At 43.4% G+C, this 16,592-nt stretch overlaps 1 long non-coding RNA gene across 3 annotated transcripts in view; it reads right to left on the bottom strand.

Annotated features, from left to right (window-relative positions):
- Window positions 1–471: 471 nt before the first annotated feature.
- The window catches only part of LOC117885257, a 30,625-nt gene continuing 14,504 nt past the window's right edge, over window positions 472–16,592 (bottom strand). For 2 of the 3 annotated variants that reach the window (XR_004647753.1, XR_004647754.1), the window contains exons 2-3: window positions 4,099–4,284; window positions 472–3,075 (exon numbers count right to left, since the gene is read on the bottom strand). This is a non-coding gene — a long non-coding RNA (uncharacterized LOC117885257). Of the gene's footprint in view, window positions 3,076–4,098; window positions 4,285–10,482; window positions 10,547–15,658; window positions 16,229–16,592 lie in introns of those variants that run through there. The other variant, XR_004647752.1, reaches the window with a different exon arrangement.

The raw sequence follows: 16,592 nt of genomic DNA, 5'->3' as shown, positions 1-16,592 counted from the left end.
ATTTTGATGGTGCCCTGCTAGTGGTGTCATAACTGATTGATGAGGAAATCATTATGAGAGTCCAAATCCTGGTTTGTCTTCCTTATCAGAGTACTCCCTGGCTAAATCATTGGGATTCTGAGCAAGGTGAGCAGGAATTGGCCTCATTCAGTGGTTAAAATAGATCAACATAGGAAGGGGAGCTCACATGTTCCCAAGCTGGCGCATAGCTAGCCGAGCAAACTCTGTGTGTGCATGTGTGGATCCAGTAGCGGACTTATCGTAATGTTCCCCATCCCTATTCTGACAAATGCAATTATTAAAATTTGACCAGAAAACAGACTCTGAATTGGGATAAGGACTATGCATCAAAATGGTGTGTCCAGGGGTATCCTCTGGGGAAAAAAAATTGAAAATATCCAATGCAATTTCCTACATTTTAGAAGATTTTAAGGTAGTTCATCTCCCATCCATGTCCAGATGTTTGAATAATCATGTCCCTAGCATCTAAATCAAACACTAACATGTATTTTACTGCAATATGTTGGCATCCAATTTTCTATACAAAGAGTTTTTTAAATTGTTGGTCTCTCAAGTTTCCTGTTCTTACTTTTTCTAATTCACTCCAGCTTTCCCTAGTCCTTTGGTCTGTCTAATATAAGAATTTATATAGTCCCATTTCTGAAGTAGCTGCCTATATCTGGCTGTCTTTTTTTCCATAGTCTTTTCATTTTCTCCACCATTAATTTCCTCCTCATCCCCCATTCTCTATTCTTTCCACCTCCATCATCCTCATTTCCCCCCCTCTTCCATTCTCATCTTCTGCCTCCCATGTCATCGAGGATGCACACACAACCAAATCTTTATTTGCTACTTTGGACCCAGGAATAGAGCTGTTCGGGGAAAAAACCCAAAACATTCCAATGGAAATTTCCCAGCAGAAAATGAGAAAATGTCAATTTTAACAAAACATCTGGACTGAGCCATAAATAAATGACCTCTCTGGTTCTCTGCTGTCACTCTCCTTTCTTATACTTGCCACGGGTATATCATTATCCCTATGTCAGACTACTTTACTATTTTGTTAACATCCTTCTTTCATGGTCTTTATTAAGAAAAAAGACCTGTTGAAATATCTCTTTAAATATCCAGTTTGTGGAACAAAAGCACCACGCTGCCTTAATAAAAGGTAAGCAGAAAGCTGTGGCTTTCTCAGAGTTTTGTCTAAGTGGATGTACTTTTGATGTCTTTCATATCTCCTTATTTAAGATCCCACTTTTTCTGCAACCTGTTTGAGAACACATCATAATCATAAGTGCCAGCCTCACACAGTTGGATAAAATTAAAGACTTAGCTTAAGACAGGCATCCTTTCCTCTAAAATTATAACCATAAAAAACTACCATTCTCGTGAGTTTGGTCTCATGTGATTATGATACTGTTTCCAATGGCTATGAAGCAGGCTTTCATGATCTGGTTATTTGATAGTTTCATAGCCAAAGAAAATATTTTAAAATCCCCATTGATAGCAAACAAGACATCTGGGCCTTAGTATGGAGGTAAGTAACCAATTAAGTAACCTTAATTGATGAACTATCAAGAAATACAATAGCTCTAGAAAAAATATTCATATTCCAATGGTGACTCATTCTAAATATGCAAACATCCACAGAGGTTTCAGCTTCTAAATCTAAAATTTGTTAGTCAGAAAGGATGTTTTCTTTGGCCTGATGATGAGGGACACACTTTTATTAGTTCTTCAACAGCTGGAGAGGTTGCATAACAGAATCTACTCTTCATTCTTCATAACTAAAATTTTTATTACATCCTGAATACATTAGAAAACAATATGCTTCGGAGCTGGGTGTGAGAAAATTGCTTTCATCAGGGAAGGAGTAAGAGACAGAAATGAGGTGCAGGAAGGTGAGAAGAATGATTGCCTCCTATGGTCAAATGTTAATTGTAGAGACTGATACAACCTATCCTGTAGTGATCAGTCCCATTTTACCCTGTGGTCAGTTTTTAGACCCAAGTAGCATCATTACAGCTTTCTTCTTCTTTGAGCAGTGATTATAGGTGCTATTAAAACCGTCCTTTAATAATGAGCAAGCATGTTGTGTTCTGTACAATAAGTGCTCACTCACTGCTGGACATTGAAGCCAAAGAACAGTAAAGGGGGGAGAAAAGAAAAATCTACTATCTGAGAATTTTCTTTTAATATGGAATTGTTTAAAATTCTGAGGGATTTTGAGCCTGAGCTTTAAAATCCTAGGGTATATGTCTGAAATAATCTTCTACCTAAAAGCTATGGACTGGTAATTGACCTCCAACCCTTGCTACTCTGATACTCTCTAGTGTTTAGCATTGTTTGATTCATGTGCACTTATTTCTGTGTTCATTTTTTAAATAATCACTCCATTCCAGGTCAACGTATTCCGTGGCTTTGAGTACTCCATCAATCATACTATGGAGGGTTGGGTAGCTGAATGCAGCAATGCTCCAAATAATGATGGTCTCTAATATTTATTTGAAAATGTGTGTAATTTGTTATCATAGACTAATTATGCATAATTATGGCTACATTCTGACTCTTCTAGTCCAAAGTGGGCTGGAAGGAGCATGGAGGGACCTCACTGCAGCTGGTGCCCTGGGAGGAATTTGGCTGGTTTGTTCACAATTCCTGCCAGAGCTCCCAGGAAATGCATCTGCAGCTATCCCTACAATGGGTGCTGCATGTACCCCCCCCCCTTCTTTGTACCTGGTGTAAATGAAGGCAGAGTTGATTGTTACCAGCATTTTCTTCTCCACTAGTGGCCACAGTTCGTTCCTTCCTCCCTGCCCCTCTCTTATACCACTCACAAAATACTTCCTCCTCTGAGCCAGCTCAGCTGCACTGGCTATACATTTGGGGTAGGAGGAGAGGCACAGTCAATGCTCAGCCCATTCTCTGTCCCTCTCTGCCCCACTTATACATGCAGTAACCCTGTAGAGCTTCTCAGCTCTGTGTGCAGATTGGTGATGCAGGAAGACCACATGGGGGGGATGGTTTCTTCTCTTTTCTGCCCGTGTGGCCACCTGGACAAATGGTAATCTTGTCCTAAATGAATAAAGCAAAAAATGGAGCTGAGGAACAAGCTAAGTGCTGCTCTAGCTGCTTAACATATTTGGTCATCAAAATGTCACATAACATGCAAGGCCTTTTGCTCACAATGGATTGCAAAGCCAGTGGCTGGCTAACCTGGTGGCTGCCTCCCACCCTCTTGTTGTCTGTTTGATATAAGCAGTCTGGCCAAAGGCCAAACCCCTGGCTTGAATGTGCATTGACCAAGCTGTTACGTGTTTGCTAGTGGGAAATACAAAGAGGAATGTGCCAGTGCGTCCAGTGGTCTCTGCCTGCCCTGGAATATTCAGACTCAATGGGTGTAAGAGGAACTTCCTAAAGGAAGTGATATGCCTAACACAAGAAATATCATCTGGAATAAGACAATGCCACCTGGCCCAGCACCAGCCCTTTTGTGTATACTTAATCCCTTCTTTGGGATTTCTCACCATAGTCTCCACTGGCCATCTCATCCAGAAAAAAAAATAGCTGAGTAAAGCATTTCTTTAACTTGTGTACTGTATTTGTTTTGTTTATTTCCTGGTAATTTATTCCAGGCCAGATCTGCCTCCTTTAAAATCGATGGCAAAGTTCCCACTGACTTCAGTGGGAGCAGGATTGGGCACTCTGTTTGTTTATTATTATCCATGCATAAAATAGTTCAGTGAATTCCGCCTTTAATCCTAGTTTTCTAATTTTTACATCCCTCCGTTTCTGAACATTTTGCCACTGTGAAAAATGTATCTCTATCCGTGTGTTCAATCCCTTTCCATAATTTTGAAAACTTCTATTAGGTCACCTCAATGTTGGCTGTTTTCCAGTGAGAATAAGCCCAGCTCCCTTAACCTTTCCTCATAACTTAGATTTTAGAGACCTGATATTATCTCTGTTGCCCTATAGTGCATCCTCTGTAAGGCAATAATATCTTTCCTGTATTACAGTGACCAGACCCACAGAAAGGTCTAGGTATGCTCCAGATGAGGTATAGCTAATAAGGATCTTATACAGTATCTGTATCACCTTTTGTTTAGTATTCTATCCCCCTGCTAATATCACTTGATATCTTGTTTGCCTCTCTTGCTGCTGCTGTGCACGGGATTGATGGTTTCAGTGATTTTTCTACAATAATTCCCCATCGCAGGCAGCAGCAGTAGGATTCACCACTTGGGAAGGGACATGGCCATTTCAGCACCTGGGATTTGTGTTCTGGGGAAATAAAGGAATCATTTTAGTCAAAATACTTTGCAACAATATTACCATTGGTAAAAGCAATCATAATGATGTATAAAGAATGAGGAATACTTGTGGCACCTTAGAGACTAACAAATTTATTTGAGCATAAGCTTTCGTAAGCTAAAACCCACTTCATCGGATGCACGCAGTGAAAGATACAGTAGGAAAATATATATACACAGAGAACATGAAAAATGAATGTATCCTGTAAAACAGTATGTTTACAGGGGATAAAAACCTCATCAATTCAGTGATTCATTAGGGCAGCAAATAAATTATAGGGATCTCTTGCCATTTTTGTTGTCTTTGTGGAGCAGTTCACTGGGACTGCTAGGAAGTAACTGCAGTTGAGGTCCAGCAGGGAGCATGGCTTCCTTCCTGAAGCTTCAGGATGGAGGTGCTTAATTTCAAGGTTCATATGAGGTGAACAGCTAAGCTATCAGAGAGTGGTCTTTGGGTCAGTTAAATTGCAGAGTTGTTCAGGCAATTAATGGGCAGTCAGCAGACTCAGTGCCAATGATTAAATTACTGAGAGTTTAGGCATAACTGTTTGCTCTTTAATTATCTATCAAGTCTAGACATAAGCTTGGGAATTGTAACCAGATCACCGATTTCTTTCCCTTGCTTTCAGCACTTTGCAGTAGATGACAAAAAGCAGCTTTGTCCAATCCCAGCATCTTTTTGGACTCTGGGTTGTAAATATCTCAGAGCAGTTATACTTTCTTCTTATCACTGGAATTTCAAGAGAATTCGCAGCTGTCAGGCACAGGTTTCCTGGGGTGTCTGTTCCAGTATTGTGCTCTGTGAACCCTGCCATGCTAGGAAACCAATCCATTAGTAGATCCTTCCCCTCCACACACACACACCTCAATTGGTGGTGAAAATGATTTAATTATTGGTGTATACGGGACAAAATCATTTTCAGAATCCTTACAGAAAGTGTCCAAGGCAATTTTTAAAGACAGATGTGGAAAGAAGCAAAAATGGGGAAGAACCCAAGTATAAGGACAGTGGTTTACATTATCCTACTTGGATGATGTGTTCTGCCCTCAAACTGGAAATAATATTTACCTGGGATATGAGCAATGCTCTTGAGTTTGGGTTTCTTACCACAGTTTTAGACACAAGAGTGGTGGTTGGAACCTTGCTGAGACAGGAAAATAATGTTAATCACTTCTTTACCAAGTAAAGGAGATTTTGCCTCAGTAGGGTAAAGAGTGGAGGGAGAGCTAGAGAGGAGAAATCACTTGAGTACAGGAGAAAGGGTTCCTTTCAATGAACACCAATGTGTCATATGCTGGTCAGAGTCCTGGCACTCATCAGATGGTCTGGAATATTATTCTTGGATATACGTTGCAGCTTGTCATGTACAAGCTAGAACATTGGGGAACTCTCACTTGGCTTGGGATAGAAAGGTCGGCAAGAGAGGTGACCCAGGAGGCAATTAATTCATTTTCACCAAATTCTTCAATCAGTTGTTTCATCCATTTTCCACTTTACTGAATTTCACCTGCCCACATTTTGTGTATCTCTGAATTTGAAATATGTACAAACTATACATCTTCAGTAGACATATGAAAATAAGTTATACAGCCAGATGAGCACAAATACATTTCAATTTGCTTATCCAAATCTGAAACTGGCACATTTATCTGAAATTCTGCTCTGCTATAATCAGGTAGTCTTATTTTAAAGCATTCCATAGAATGATTGTTTTTTGTTCTTTTACCTTTCTACTATATTGAAAAAGCTGTAGACTTTGGGTACTTGAAACTGGGGGAAAAGCGAGGATCTGGGAACATTTTCAACTACATAAAAGGTTGTTACAAGGAGGAGGAAGGTAAATTGTTCTTCTTAACCTCGGAGGATAGGACAAGAAGCCGTGGACTTAAATTGCAGCAAGGGTGGTTTAGGTTGGACATTAGGAAAAACTTCCTAACTGTCAGGGTGGTTAAGCACTGGAATAAATTGCCTAGGGAGGTTGTGGAATCTCCATCATGAGATTTTTAAGAGCAAGTTAGACAAACACTTCTCAGGGATGGTCTAGATCAGTGGTTCTCAACTTTTCCAGACTACTGTACCCCTTTCAGGAGTTTGATTGTCTCACATACCCCCAAGTTTCACCTCACTTAAAAACTACTTGCTTACAAAATCAGACATAAAAATACAAAAGTGTCACAGCACACTATTAACTGAAAAATTGCTTTCTCATTTTGTCTGTATGAAATTTTAGTTTGTACTGACTTCTAATGTTTTTTACGTAGCCTGTTGTAAAACTAGGCAAATATCTAGATGAGTTGATGTTCCCCTGGAAGACCTCTGCATACCACCAGGGGTAGACATACGCTGGTTGAGAACCACTGGTCTAGATAAGACTGTACTGCCATGAGTGCGGGGTACAGGACTAGATACCTCTTGAGGTCCCTTCCAGTCCTTTGATTTTATGTCTGAGTGAATGACAAATTTGAAGTACTGTACTGATAAACACATTAAAGAGACAATGAGAACAAACAATAAGAGAAGCCAGAGCCTTAATATTGAGCTTTTGACCGTAGGAAGCCTCTGTGAATTTTGCTGTATGTTCCACTATAGCTATGCATTATGCCTTTTATGCTTGCACAGAATGTGGTGATGCTTCTTAGATCAGACACCAAAATATCTGGGGTTGATTCTTTTGAAAATGATTATTCCAAGCTAGTGTGGTGTGACCCAGCAAGGCATTATTATTGGTCATTTGTATTACAGTAGCACCTACAGGCTGAAATCAGGGACCCAAGACTCTCCATCATGCTAGTCTTTGCACTGACATATTAAAAAGACAGCGCCTCCTCAAATAATAAAATGGGTGAACTAGAGTGCCTCGTGTTAAAGGAGGATATTGATATAATAGGCATCACAGAAACCTGGTGGAGTGAGGACAATCAATGGGACACAATCATTCCGGGGTACGAAATATATCGGAAGGAGAGAACAGGTCATGCCGGGAAGGGGGGGGGTGGCAGTGGCGCTATATGTGAAAGAAAATGTAGAATCAAATCAAGTAAAAATCTTAAGTGAATCCACATGTTCCATAGAATCTCTATGGATAGTAATTTCATGCTCTAATAAGAATATAACAGGGATCTATTATCGACCACCTGACCAGGACAGTGATAGTGACGATGAAATGCTAAGGGAGATTAGAGAGGCTATCAAAATAAAGAACTCAATAATAGTGGGGGATTTCAATTATCTCCATATTGACTGGGAACGTGTCACCTCAGGACGAAATGCAGAGACAAAATTTCTCAATACTTTAAATGTCTTGGAGCAGCTGGTACAGGAACCCACAAGGGGAGAGGCAATTCTCGATTTAGTCCTGAGTGGAGCACAGGATCTGGTCCAAGAGGTAACTATAACAGAACCGCTTGGAAATAGTGACCATAATATAATAACTTTTAACATTCTTGTGGTGAGAAGAACACCTCAACAGCCCAATTCTGTGGCATTTAACTTCAGAAAGGGGAACTATGCAAAAATGAGGGGGTTAATTAAACAGAAATTAAAAAGTACAGTGACTGGAGTCAAATCCCTGCAAGCTGCATGGAAACTTTTCAAAGACACCATAATAGAGGCCCAACTTAAATGTATACCCCAAATTAAAAAAACACTGTAAAAGAACTAAAAAAGAGCTACCGTGCCTTAGCAGCCATGTAAAAGAAGCAGTGGGAGATAAAAAGGCATCTTTTAAAAAGTGGAAGTCAAATCCTAGTGAGGTAAATTAAGTGTAAAAATGTAATAAGAAAAGCCAAAAAGGAGTTTGAAGAACAGCTAGCCAAAAACTCAAAAGGTAATAACAAAATGTTTTTAAAGTATATCAGAAGCAGGAAGCCTGCTAAACAACCAGTGGGGCCCCTGGACGATCGAGATACAAAAGGAGCACTTAAAGACAATGAAGTCATTGCGGAGAAACTAAATTAATTCTTTGCTTCGGTTTTCATGGCTGAAGTTGTTAGGGAGATTCCCAAACCTGAGCCGGCTTTTGTAGGTGACAGATCTGAGGAATTGTCACAGATTGAGGTCACTAGAGGGGGTTTTGGAATTAATTGATAAACTTAACAGTAACAAGTCACCAGGACCAGATGGCATTCACCCAAGAGTTCTGAAAGAACTCAAATGTGAAATTGCGGAACTACTAACTATGGTTTGTAACCTGTCCTTTAAATCGGCTTCTGTACCCAATTACTGGAAGATAGCTAATGTAACGCCAATATTTAAAAAGGGCTCTAGAGGTGATCTCGGCAATTACAGACTGGTAAGTCTAACGTCAGTACCGGGCAAATTAGTTGAAACAATCATAAAGAATTAAAATTGTCAGACACATAGAAGAATATAAATTGTTGGCCAAAAGTCAACATGGTTTCTGTCAAGGAAAATCGTGTCTTACTAATTTATTAGAGTTCTTTGAAGGGGTCAACAAACATGTGGACAAGAGGGATCCAGTGGACATAGTGTACTTAGATTTCCAGAAAGCCTTTGAGAAGGTCCCTCACCAAAGGCTCTTACGTAAATTAAGTTGTCATGGGATAAGAGGGAAGATCCTTTCATGGACTGAGAACTGGTTAAAAGACAGGGAACAAAGGGTAGGAATAAATGATAAATTTTCAGAATGGAGAAGGGTAACGAGTGGTGTTCCCCAAGGGTCAGTCCTAGGACCAATCCTATTCAACTTATTCAAAAATGATCTGGAGAAAGGGGTAAAAAGTGAGGTGGCAAAGTTTGCAGATGATACTAAACTGCTCAAGATAGTTAAGACCAAAGCAGGCTGTGAAGAGCTTCAAAAAGATCTCACAAAACTAAGTGATTGGGCAACAAAATGGCAAACAAAATTTAATGTGGATAAATGTAAAGTAATGCACATTGGGAAAAATAACCCCAACTATACATACAAAATGATGGGGGCTAATTTAGCTACAACTAATCAGGAAAAAGATCTTGGAGTCATCGTGGATAGTTCTCTGAAGACATCCACGCAGTGTGCAGCAGCAGTCAAAAAAGCAAACAGGATGTTAGGAACCATTGAAAAGGGGATAGAGAATAAGGCGGAGAGTATCTTATTGCCCTTATATAAATCCATGCTACAACCACATCTTGAATACTGCGTACAGATGTGGTCTCCTCATCTCAAAAAAGATATACTGGCATTAGAAAAGGTTCAGAGAAGGGCAACTTAAATGATTAGGGGTTTCAAATGGGTCCCATATGAGGAGAGATTAAAGAGGCTAGGACTTTTCAGCTTGGAAAAGAGGAGACTAAGGGGGGATATGATAGAGGTATAGAAAATCATGAGTGATGTGGAGAAAGTGAATAAGGAAAAGTTATTTACTTGTTCCCATAATATAAGAACTAGGGGCCACCAAATGAAATTAATGGGCAGCAGGTTTAAAACAAATAAAAGGAAGTTTTTCTTCACACAGCGCACAGTCAATTTGTGGAACTGCTTGACTGAGGACGTTGTGAAAGCTAGGACTATAATAGGGTTTAAAAGAGAACTGGATAAATTCATGGATGTTAAGTCCATTAATGGCTATTAGCCAGGATGGGTAAGGAATGGTGTTCCTAGCCTCTGTTTGTCAGAGGATGGAGATGGACGGCAGGAGAGAGATCACTTGATCATTACCTGTTAGGTTCACTCCCTCTGGGCTACCTGGCATTGTCCACTGTTGGTAGACAGGATACTTGGCTGGATGGACCTTTGGTCTGACCCAGTATGGCCATTCTTATGTTCTTAAGATCTCACAGTCTACCTGGGACTATTGGAGACAGCAATAGGTCCCTTTCTATTTGGTGGGAATATCTGTAAGGGATTCTAAAGATTGGAATAGACATAAACAAAAGTGAAATGACCAATGGATGGTTCTGCTGTTGGGACTCCCAGATAAAAAGACCTACCCATTGTATAACTCAAGATTGCTCTCCTCCCTTCCAAGAGCATCAGTTTGTGCTATGGCAGAGGAGGGATCCCTCCCCTCCCCCTCCCCCACCCCGTGCATAACATCTCATGGCTTAGCAGAGTGCAGGACAGCCTTGTTGTTATGGAGAAGCTCCTGGATGAATTAAAACAAGGGGCACAGTGGTTTCCTACAGATCTGGCTACGATTTCTAGAATATGAAAAAAGGTAAGACAAGTACTTAGCTACAAATCCTGAGAGTCCTATTTCTGGTCAAGTACTGTTACCTTCTTCATCTGCTATACCTTTTTGAATACAAAACCACAGAGAAAATAACTGCTAGTCAAGATAACCTAAATTAAAAGAAAACTAAAGTGGATTGCAAACATCATAAAATAAGGAAAGTAATGTTATGGTTGTATTGTTAATATATATCTTTGTGGGCAAACAATTTGTATTTACTTCTACTGATTTATTTATTTGGTATTTTCCAGGCAGCCATGGCGGGGGGGGGGAGGCACACCACACACAGCAAGGATGCTATAATACCACATCTTTTTAAATGAATTTCATTGCCCTCAAATAAAGAGCATGTTTGCTTTTGTTTCCTCTGTTTAAATTCTGCTTCCTCCTTGTGAATCTGTTAATATGGTGGAGAACTGCTTTGAAATTGCCTCAAACTCTTAAAACGTAGTTCATTACAAGATAGGCCAATTTAAACTTTACAATGTTCTTTATACTGGAATGTATGGGAGGTTGTTTAAGAAATCCCACAGCAGACGTGTGTTACTAAAATGAGCTGACAGATAACAATAGGAGTTAATAGTGGTATTTATATTAACACTAGTTACACTTACAAAATAACTAGTAAAAGAACAATTCTAGTGACAATATAAGTGAAAATTTAGGGTTAAATGTTGGTCTCGGTTACATGCATGCAACTACTACTGAACACTTCAGAATCTGATATTATGAAAAAGATATGTATGAAACAATTAAAACAGTTGTGTAATATTAGTATCACTGGTTCTGGCATTCAAGAACTAACTAACTAGCTCACATATAAAAACAGTTTTTCTAAAATGTTCTAGGACAGGGGTGAGCAAACTTTTTGGCCCGATGGCCACATTGGGGTTGCAAAACTGTATGGAGGGTCGGGTAGGGAAGGCTGTGCCTCCCCAAACAACCTGGCCTCTGTCCCCTATCTGACTCCTCCCACTTCCTGCCCCCTGACTGCCCCCCTCAGAATCCCCGACCCATCCAACCCCCGCCCCCCCCCTGCTCCTTGTCCCCTAACTGCCCTCTCCCAGGACCCCCCGCCCCTAACCACCTCAGGGACCCCACCCCCTATCCAGCCCCCCTGCTCCCAGTCCCCTGACTGCTCTGACCCCTATCCACACCCCCACCCCTTGACAGGCCCCCCGGGACCCCGCACCTATCCAATCCCCCCGTTCCCCGTACCCTGACCCTATCCACACCCCCGCCCCCTGATAGTTCCCCCCAGGATTCCCACGCTTATCCAACCCCCCCATCCTCTGACCACCCCTCAGAACCTCCTCCCCATCCAACCACCTCCTGCCCCCTTGGCAGGAGCGCACAACCCCGCCACCCAGAGCGCTGATGGCGCGGCAGCATGGCTGCGGGGGAGGGGGGACGGCGGGGGAGGGGTTGGGGGGAACTCAAGGGCCAGGCAGGACGGTCTCGCGGGCCATCTGTTCTAGGAAGTTGTTTCTGTGTAGCATTGTATAACTTGGTAACATGCTCAGGAAAGAGGCAGGGTGGTCCAGTGAAAAGGGAAACAACCTGGGAGTCAGGAAGCAAGATTCTATTTCTGGCTCTACAATAACATTTGGCAAGCCATTTAACCTCTCTGTGCTCCGACTTCCCCCTTTCTAAAAAGGGGGATAATGATGCTTACCTGTCATTGGAAAGTGCTTTATTATCTATAGATGAAAAGCATTTCTTAAGTTCTAAATATTATTGTGATTTGAATGTTATAGTCCAGTGGTAGTCAATTGGACTGTGGGCCCAATCTGGACCTCTAGACCAGAGGTGGGCAAACTATGGCCTACAGGCCACATCCCACCTATGAGACCATCCTGCCCGGCCCTTGAGCTCCCGGCCAGGGAGGCTAGCCCCCAGCCACGCCCCCGCAGCCACGCCACTGCTCTGGACCACGGGGTTGCATGCTCCTGTTGAGCAGCATATCTGGCTCCAGCCGGGCGGTGCAGCTGCCAGACATGCTGCTCTGAGCGGCATGGTAATGGGGAGGGGAATACCAGGGGGCTGTTAGGGGACAGGGAGCAGGGGGTGGTTGGATGGGGCAGAGGTTCTTGGGGGCGGTCAGGAGATGGGGGGTGCTGTCTAAGTGTTGGACTCCTGGTGGGCCTGTCATGGGGCAGGGTGGATAGGGGTCAGGGAACGGGGAGGGCGTTGGATAGGCGTGGGGTCCCTGGAGGCCTGTCAGGGGGCAGGGATGTGGATGGGGTCAGGAGATGGGGAATGGGGGGGTTGGATAGGCATGGGGTCCCGGAGGGTCTGTCAGGGGGCAGGGGTGTGGACAGGGGTCAGGGGACAGGGAACGGGGGGGTTGGATAGGCGTGAGGTCCAGGGGGGCCTGTCAGGGGGCGGGAGTGTGGACAGGGGTCAGGGGACAGGGAACGTGGGGGTTGGATAGGCGTGGGGTCCCGGGGGGCCAGTCAAGGAGCGGGGGTGTGGATAGGGTCAGGGCACTGGGAGGGGGGTTGTATAGGGGGTTGGGTCCTGGGGCGGTTAGGGGAGGGGGATTTCAGGAGGGGGCGATCAGGGGACAATGAGCAGGGGGGGTTGGATGGGTTGGAAATTCTGAGGTGGGCAGTCAGGGGGCGGGAAGTGGAAGGGGTTGGATATGGGGCGGACGCCAGGCTGTTTGGGGAGGCACAGCCTTCCCTACCTGGCCCTCCAAACAGTTTTGCAACCCCAATGTGGCTCTCAGGCCAAAAAGTTTGCCCACCCCTGCTCTGAATGCTTTTCAATGGACCATGAAATCTTTTTATTTACTTATTATCATTGTTGTTATTTTTAATTATTTTCTCGGAAGTCTGGATCTTGACTATACTTTGACCAAGAAATTTGGACCTTGACAAAAAATAATTGATTCCCCTTGTTAGAACCCTTCATTTTCATTCATTTTTAGCTTGGAAGGGTCATAGAATTTAAGGCCAGAAGGGATCACTAGATCATCTAGTTGGACCTCCTGTGTATCACAGGTCACCAGCACCCGCACTCTAAGCCCAACAACCAAAATTAAACCAAAGCATTACAGTCCCCTGGAGACTTAACTGTTGTGTGCAGCAGGCAGAGAACAGGAGGATCCAAGGACCCCACAATGGCAGAGAAATGATTAAGTGAAATATACCCAAACAATCCTGGCAAGTGACTTGCATCCACAAACTGCAGAGGAGGGCAAGAAACCTCCAAGGTCACTGCCAATCTGACCTGGGAGAAAATTCCTTCCCGACCCCACATATGACAGTCAGTTAAACCCTGAGCATGTGCACAAGAAGCAGCCAGCCAAACACCTGAGAGAGAGAGACAATGCTCGGTGACACCTCAAATCCCTGGCCCACCTGGCCCATTGTCCCATCTCCAGCCATGGCCATCATGGAGGCTTCAGAGAAAAGAGATTTATTTTAAAAAACCTCCCAGAGTACATTGGGGGGAATCCCTCCTGATCCCTGCTGATGGCTGGCTGAAACCCTGAAGCATGAGCTTTAGGAATGTAAGACATAATCCAGAAGTGAACCTCGGGGCTTCTGCACCTAACTCCCTACCATTACAAGTAACCCTGTCCATGACATTACACTCATCAATTTGTCTGTCTCTTAAAACTAATTGTCCCCCACAACTAGTTGAGGCTGTTTGAGAAGGGAATTCAGCTAACACCTTTTCAGCAATTTCAAATCAACAAGCATAACTACTTACAAAAAAAGAGGAATGTGTGGTTTTATATCTCCTTCATTTCAACCGAAAAAGTATTTTGATCTGGAAATATTACAAACTGGCTGCCTGGTAAATGCAATTAAAGATTCTGACCATTTTAAAATAGAGGAACACAAAACTGGTATTTGAAGCTAGTAAAATCTAGGAGTTTTAAATTTATGTTTACAGCACATAGGCTCTGATCATCCAATTGATTCCATGAGAGCAGATACCTGCATCCCCATGGAGCCATTGGGAATATGTCTACATAGGAAACAGCTTTAAACTCATGCCCCTCTTCCATACACCCACAAATCAGTCTGACTCAGGGAGAAACCCCTCTGGAGTTGGACCCGTGGACTGTGCTGGGGGTGGGAGGATCAGAGCCCAAGTCCCACTGTGGTGTGGATCAAAGCCCAAGCATTTTGCAGTGTGGACACAACTCAAGTCCAGGTCACCAGATTCAGGTCTGGAGAGTCTGCCAATGCTATCCCACAATCCCTTGGGGCTGTACTTCCCAGCTCTTCAGTCCCAAAACTTCCCACTCATGTCCCAGGAAGCAGCCCCGTTTTTCAAAGACAGCTGCTCAGGCTTCAACCCTTCATTTCCATATGGACGGCTCAATGAGAGACCGCCAATCCTCGTGTGTTAGCTATGGCCAGCACCAAGAAGTCCTCAAGTGCACTGCTAGCTGTCCCGAGCAACATAGCTGGATTTTGGTGAATATTTGGTGCAAGAAGAGCAAGATGTTCAATTTCAATAAGAACACAAGAAATTACCATGTGTACAAAATTATATCCAAGTGGCTGGCAGTGGCTGGGACAGCAGAACAATGCAGCGCTACCCAAGCGATTGAAGACGGAATACCAAGTCAAGGATGCTAATGGCACCTCTGGGAACTCCCTGTCTTCCCGCCTCTTTTACAAGGAATGCAACTGGGAACTGGGAACTGGAGTGTGCACTAAGGCCACAGTGGTGCATGACAATTTGCTAGGCAGGGATGGCACCCTCATAACCACCCCATCACAGGAACCAACCAGGGGAGAGCCAGCTGCCAGAAGAAGGACAAGAAGTGCCCTTGGTGCTGAGGCTGGTAACCAAAGAGCCTATTGCCAAAGGGCAATTACAGCACAGCCTGGGTCTATACTTGGAGAAGCTGTTTGGGACCAGCCCTGGGGAGCAGCCCGCTGCAGAACCAGCATCAAAGCAAGCACCGGAGCCATAGCCTGAGCTGGAGCCTGGTAACTTTCTGCCGCCATGTTTGTTTGTATTAATATATGGATGGGAGGGATTTCCAGTTTATGTGCTTATAAAATTGTTAATTTAAGCTGGGATTTGGTGTGCTTTCATTCAGGGCATCCCTCTTTAGCCCCCTGACCACATCAGGTTCAAAATGGACACCACAAAAAAGGGGAAACACGTAAGCAGTTATCATGACATTTTTACTAGTTACTCACTGGTTGTTGTAAGTTGGGTTGGGGCGCTCAATCAATAGCCTATCGAACACAGCACCCTTGTAAATCGGCCATGCCCTGACTGTCCTGGACCACTGTAAACTGAGTCCCCAAAAACCTGCCTGTTATGAGTGCAAGCAAAACTGGAATGTGTATTTGGTCCATTGCTGGTTTTAATATAAGGGTCCACGTTACAGTGGAGATGGCTGTCTGGCTGCTTTAGCAATCCCCAGGGCAGTCAGTTAGGTCTGTGCATCGATGTAGGGTGCTTGTAAGGAGGTGTACTGCATCTCTGTGCTAAACCAGCATCCTGTTGGTTTTACACCAAATTTTCACCCATTGCTGTCAGGCGATGAAAGTGAACTTCTCATGGAATAGGTATTCCAGACACTTGGCTACACTCTGGGGCAGGATTAGAGTCACATGCCCCCTCCAGTCCAAGATGTGCTGGTGAGTCGCTAGACACCTAAATATCTCCTTAGCGTATATGGATGGCTGTCCTCCGCTGGCCTGGAACAGAAGTTCTGCTTCGACTCAGGGACCTCCTGAATATCAATGTTCTCCAGAGCTTGCCCTGCCTGACAGGATTAAAAAAGCATAGCTAGAAGCTAGACCACTCATACGTTTTTCCACCACCACCCTAGAAAAAATGAAGAGGATAAAGAAATAATTTCAATTGAATTTTGTATTTTGTCTTGCCATAATGTGTGATGGCTTTCAGTGCTGCTCCAAAGGATATCTGAAGTGGCCTGTGTTTTTTGTGGGATTGAAATACAGGCCATTGATAAAAATTTAATCTTTTGACCTTGAATTAAAGTGGTCCCTTTCACAGAGTGGGGAAATGTAATTTATTATCACAATCAGACAATGTGCTCACTCTTTTTTCAATCAAGGCCCTTCTACCACCATGGGGCAACCACACAGCACCAGGAACTTG

The sequence above is a fragment of the Trachemys scripta genome, chromosome 11, assembly GCF_013100865.1.
Source record: "Trachemys scripta elegans isolate TJP31775 chromosome 11, CAS_Tse_1.0, whole genome shotgun sequence".
Taxonomy (NCBI): domain Eukaryota; kingdom Metazoa; phylum Chordata; order Testudines; family Emydidae; genus Trachemys; species Trachemys scripta.
Note: the sequence above shows the minus strand (reverse complement) of the source record. Positions and strands in the feature narration are given on the sequence as shown.